Raw genomic sequence first — 6,428 nt, 5'->3', positions numbered from 1 at the left:
GACTGTCTTGTTTGTGAACAATGAAACAAGGGCTTGTCATTCTGATGGCACTGACATGTTCATTGACATGTATGTACTTTGAGAGATGAGGTAAGGATTTTGACAAAGTTACAGGCTTTTCCTAGAAATCCATTGTGTGTTGCAGTTTGTATGACTTGTTTCGAGAAATGCACTTACTGCTTGGCAAATGTTAAGAATTATTTGAGAAATGTACCAAAGCGACTGAGCAGGACACACATGCTAACTCATTGTGCGTTATGTACCTGCATGTTGTCCTCCATACTGAATTTATAATAAAGTCTCGGGGCACCACCCTAATATTGGTTTTAGGACATAAAGGGATCCTATGTTTAGTATATAATAATCAATCTCATCTTTAGGAATGAATTTGTTCTAAGTGTAGAGCCAATCGTAACATTAGTGAGCACACACAAGTCAAAATATCTTTACAATGAATGTATTCAAGTAAGGTATTTATGGATCGTATGAACAAGTTAGATTATGAATTTGATATGAGAGATTGGTTTCAATGAACAGAATGAAATGGTCTAACTTAAAGAAAGACAGAAATTGTACAGTCAATAATTACATCCTTACAAATCATAAACAGAGCTCACGCCAATGCCATTTTGGGTAGGAAAGAGCGTTATCCATAGTGGTGACCCATCAGGGTCAATGAGACTGAGGGTGGTTTGTGTTCAAGGCCCATTTGAAGAATCTGAAGTCAAAGCACGGCTGCGCTGCAGGGTCATGAGACTGAGTCTGATGGATCTCAGTCAGGTCGCAATTAGAATTGCGTTTTTTGTTTTTCTGTTGAAACGTCCAGATAGTGTTTGCTGGAGTCAGAGATCGGTTGTCATCTCAGAGTTTTATACAGTTCAGAGTTAGCCCGGGGTCAGATGTTGATTGGGGGAAGCTGGGTTCTCAACTCCCCCCTCCTTCCTTCACACCTACCAAAGGTGTGAACTGGTCTCTGGATGCTTTGTGTAATTACCAAGAATGACATGGTTATCTTTCAGGAAGAAGGAGTAGTTACTAGAATCAAGATTTCAGTAAACACAACATTAAAACAAAGTAACAAACATGACACAAATATCCCTCTCATAATTCTCCACCTTGTACTCTTGTGGTAAAGGTGAAGTCTGAAGAACTTTCCTCAAAAGTTTTGATTAAGGTATGTTCTTTGTTCAAATTGCCGCCAAAACGGAGAGCACAAATGGTTGCAGGAGACGTGTTGTCTCAAGCAGGCCCTTTGAAGCCTGCAAGCTAGCAGGAGGGCCTCACATGCAGGTCCCCCCCCCCCCCCAACTCTGGTTCCTTGGAATCGGCGTTCGGTGGGTAATCAGCATACTGAGGGTGTCAAAAGGGCTGATTAGGTTTGTCTGATGCGATCAAATCAGACTCTTCAGGTGTGACAAGATGTTGGCTCCATGTGGTCTGACTGACCTCACAGGATACAGGACGCTGTTATTGCTCTGTGAAACCTTTTGACTTTATACTATAGATCTATACATTAAGTTTGATTCAATTTCCTGTCCCCGGGGGGAGTGATGCATCCCATGCTCCCTGCTTTGTTGTTGTACAGGACGTACTTGTGCTCTGCTACTGTAGCTGCTCCAAGGCAGGACGTTTTACCCTTCGGTAGAACCACTCCGCTAAAGACAAACCCATTTCCATTGTGAGAAATGATCAAATCAATATGTGAGTGTCTTGACTGAACTGAACCTGTGTAGATCTCTTCTGGAGGTTCTGGACCATGACTTGTTGTTGATATAAAAAGGGGGGGGGGGGGGGGTGAGGGTTGAGGAGGGTGGGATGGGAGGTCCAGGGAAAGGAGGGGTGAGGAGGGGGAGGGACAGAGAAGAGGGTGAGGGGGAGGTTGAGAGACCTCGACCCCTCTCTGTGGGTAAGGCGCCATGGCGACCTCACTGGAATGCTGACCTGGAAATATCTGACGTCTTGATCTGACGTTTTTTTTTTTTAAGGAGAAGAAAATGACTTGGAGCAATTACTGCTTGCTGTGTAGGGGGCTGGAGGGCTCAGGAGGATCATTCTTGGTTAAGGAGACACTAATAGGCCTGTTAATTCTTCTGCTGAATGAAAAGAAGTGCGTTGGGCAACAGGGGGAGAATTACACAACTACGGTGTTGCTGTCGATCAATGCTGGGTATTAGCTGAGTGAGATAAGCTTTGTGGGACTGAAAACAGAGCTTGGCAAAGATCAGATGGAAAAACTGCAATTTAGAAAATAAGTCTTTAAATCTCATGAGGTAGATTATATATTTCCAGCTGTTAAACAAAGGTGGGATAAACTGTTGAACCTATTCTTCAATGTGCTTTCCAAGGTTAACAGTGGTACTGGCAGGTTAAAATAAAAGGTTTGAACCAATGACTGCACAGACTGCACCTGTCATTAACCAGGACTAGGTGGGGGAGGGAGAAAGAGAGGGAGAGACAGAGAGAGCAAGACAGAGAGAGACAGGTGGATTTACTTTCTTTAAGAAGCTTTCGAGATTTCACCTCTACACAAAGACACGTCAGGAGGCCAGCAGACACACAGGCCTGTCTTAACCTCTTCTCCTTTCGGTCTCTCTCCTTTTCCTCTCTCCATCTCATTCCTCCTCTTCTCTTCTGCCCTCCCATAAACCTTTCTTGCCCTATAACTTCCTCTTTCTCCTCTCCTCTTTCCTCCTCTCCTTGCCCTCTTCGCTCCTCTCCATCCCCCTCCGTGCCCCTCCCCTCTATGCCCCTCTTTGCCCTCCTTTCCACCCCTTCGCTTTCCTCTGCCCCCCCATCTTCTCTCCTCCACCTATTTCCTACCCTCCTTTCCCCTCTCAGGTGTTCCAGGTCTGTATGTCCACCAATCACAGTTACTGTATGTTGTTTTCAGCGGCCTCCTATTTATGGGGAAGTGCGTTTATTGCGGCGTAATCCAGTAGCAGGGCAGTCAGATGACGAGGAGCTCAGCCCTGCTAATATGGGATTAAACCAACATGCTCACGTAGGCCTCCGAGGGCGCTGGGGGTGGGAAGAGACAGGGAGAAAGACAGAGGGGGAGAGAGAGAACAACAGAGAGATAAAGAGATAGAGATGGAGAGGGGAGAAACAGACATGCATGGGGGGGGGGGGGGGTCACTTGCTGTGTCACCATTACCCCCCCTGAGAGCCTCTTCCCAGTCAGCAAGGATTAAGACTGCATGTAAACAGAGGATCTAGGATAAAGCTCAAGCCCACATACATGCTATAGGTTTGGAGGCTACACAGTCACCTTCACTGCTTGACAAAAACACCAGTTTGTTCACTAACTAATGACAAACATCAAATTAGAAATTGATGTACAACACGCAAGCCTAATCGACTAGTTGATTGTGTTGACGTGTCAGCCATGTTTTAAGCCCCAACGATAGAGCCACGCTCACTTTGAATGAGCCTGACTGTTCTTCTATATTTAGAATCTTTGGTGACACATGAACTGTTTTTGCAGAATCTCTCTTTCTACAGTATCTCTGTGACAGGAAGTCTTTAACCGTCTTTCGTGATTTCCTGTCACAAGAGCCACACGTTGCCTCTCTGACAGCTGAAATCAAAAGGCGTTTTGTGTCACCCTTGTTTGCTTTCAGTTCTCTGGATGCTGTTACACCTCTTCAGGGACAGATACGTATCTTGGGACCTTAGAGGGAAGTCAGAGAGGAGACAGGCGTTTACTAACTGCACTGTGCTCTGGCTGTGGCTCTGTGAGGATTAGAGGGGTTGAGTGAGAGGCAGCTGACGAACAACTTCCCTATTTAACTTCCTCCGCTCAGACCGTGGAAAACTACTGCAACTCTCAACCAATCAGGAGCCCCAGTCAAACTCCTATCAAACTGAGTGCTACAGAAAGAAGAAAGTCGTCCACTGTTTAAAAACACTGTGGCACAAAAACACAACTGTAAAGCGATAAGACAACAGTTTATAACCCTAGTCATATGGACGTATAAAAAGATAAAGCTCAGTATTCTGTGTGAATTGGTGTAAATGTCCCCTTTAAAGCTATCTGACAATAAATTGTTTGCTATGTATTAATCTATAATGCATGACCTCAAAGATATGCTCCATCTGTCACACCCTAGAGAGACAATCACACTGAATGATGGAGGAGGCAGGGATCAGTGCAGCTGCAACATTTGGATGATGCAAAGGCCTTTTAGGTAAAATCATGAACCACACCATGCAATACAAACAAATCCAGGAGGGAAACATCAACAGAGATTAAGTTTTACATAACTACCCAGAATATAAAACAATAACCTGTCAGTCTGGAACCCAGAAGAATATAACCGAGAGAGAGAGAGAGAGAGAGAGAGAGAGAGAGAGAGAGAGAGAGAGAGAGAGAGAGAGAGCGTTGCCTTGTGAGCCACACCATTGTATGACTTATATAAGAAAAAATGTTGACAAGACTCAAACTCAACGTAACGAAAGGCAGAAGTGTCAAAACCAGGAAGTTGCTAAATAGCTTCTATGGGAAGTCTGCAGGCAGAAACAGACACCAGAGGAGAAAAACATTCACAATACCAACAGTTTCATGAACCAGAAGGGCTCTGTGGATGTGTATGTGCCAGATGTAAAGCCTCCTCAGTCCAACCTGGACCAGACAGTAGACTGAATCTCAGGTCCCCAGGCTATTTGAAAAAGATAGACATGGTTTTTCTCAGACATTGTAACTTTTTAGTTTTTAATCCGCTCTAACATGGCAACACTTTGATTGAGGAGAGATTCAAATCCAATATTCAAAATGTCACCCTGACTCCCTTCACATGAAGCAAGTTGGCCCTGGCAAGTCTACAGAAGTTTGCATGTGGTGCATGCATATTTAGATCAATTGCAAATAACAAGTTTCGTTCTCGCAGTTGCTTGGTGCTGATAAAGCTCAGTTTGGAAGCCCGTACGTGTCAGATATAGACGACTGTGTGACTTGGCGTACAGTCCAATAGGCTAAGCTTTAGGATAGGACAGCAAGAATTGACTCATCACTAACTGGTTGTATTTCTGTCAGGTTTTGACAAGATGAGTAGGAATGATGGATATTGGCATCTAAATACAAGAGCGTACGCTACATTAATTAAGAAATTAAGAAAAAGAAGAAATATAATTGTAAAGAAATGTTGTCATCAGTTAGGATTTATGATACAGAGTGATGATAAACTCACACAGAACATAATGTAAGTTGTAGTTTTGATGTGTAGAGTAGTGAGAGAGAAAACAAAGAGAGAGAGAGCTCTTTGTGTATGTTTCATTTCTCGTGTCTGTGTGTCCTACATGTTAGGCCTAGAGTGTCCTACATGTTAGGCCTAGTGTGTCCTACATGTTAGGCCTAGAGTGTCCTACATGTTAGGCCTAGTGTGTCCTACATGTGAGGCCTAGAGTGTCCAACATGTAAGGCCTAGTGTGTCCTGCATGTAAGGCCTAGTGTGTCCTACATGTAAGGCCTAGAGTGTCCTACATGTAAGCTTAGTGTGTCCAACATGTAAGGCCTAGTGTGTCCTACATGTAAGGCCTAGTGTGTCCTACATGTAAAGCCTAGTGTGTCCTACATGTAAGGCCTAGTGTGTCCTACATGTAAGGCCTAGTGTGTCCTACATGTAAGGCCTAGTGTGTCCTACATGTGAGGCCAAGTGTGTCCTACATGTGAGGCCTAGTGTGTCCTACATGTAAGGCCTAGTGTGTCCTACATGTGAGGCCTAGTGTGTCCTACATGTAAGGCCTAGTGTGTCCTACATGTGAGGCCTAGTGTGTCCTACATGTAAGGCCTAGTGTGTCCTACATGTGAGGCCTAGTGTGTCCCACATGTGAGGCCTAGTGTGTCCTACATGTAAGTCCTAGTGTGTCCTACATGTGAGGCCTAGTGTGCCCAACATGTGAGGCCAAGTGTGTCCTACATGTGAGGCCTAGTGTGAGGCTCCGAGTGATCAGTCAAGGAAAAGTTCAACTCTGGGTGTACTTGTTGTAATAAGATATGGAGGACCTGGTGTAGTAGGTTAGGGATGATATTTGAGACTAGAGTCTCTTTAGGGTGTAGTAGGCAAACTTGGAAAAGTCCCTAAAACTTTTCAGGATCAGCAGAATTTGGTAAGACTCAATGAGGACCAAGAGGACATGGATTCATAACTGATAATAGACCAATATGATGTTGTAAAAGTTCAGAGGTGGAGATTTGTTGGGTATAAAAACTGTAACACAGACAAAGGAAATCAGATTGTTCCCTGGAATTTTCTCGTTGTTTAATATGGTGTATTGAGCTGAATTAAAATCCTATTTTCATCAAGACTTTCACTGGTTTCCGTGCTGTTTGTAAACTCTGAAGAAGTCGGATTTTTCGACTTTTGGGAAGTTATGAAAAAGAAGTTGTGAAAAAGGTGTGGAAAAAATACACAACATCTTACAAATAGCTA

The sequence above is a fragment of the Osmerus mordax genome, chromosome 1, assembly GCF_038355195.1.
Source record: "Osmerus mordax isolate fOsmMor3 chromosome 1, fOsmMor3.pri, whole genome shotgun sequence".
Classification (NCBI taxonomy): Eukaryota; Metazoa; Chordata; class Actinopteri; order Osmeriformes; family Osmeridae; genus Osmerus; species Osmerus mordax.
This window is presented reverse-complemented; position numbering follows the sequence as displayed.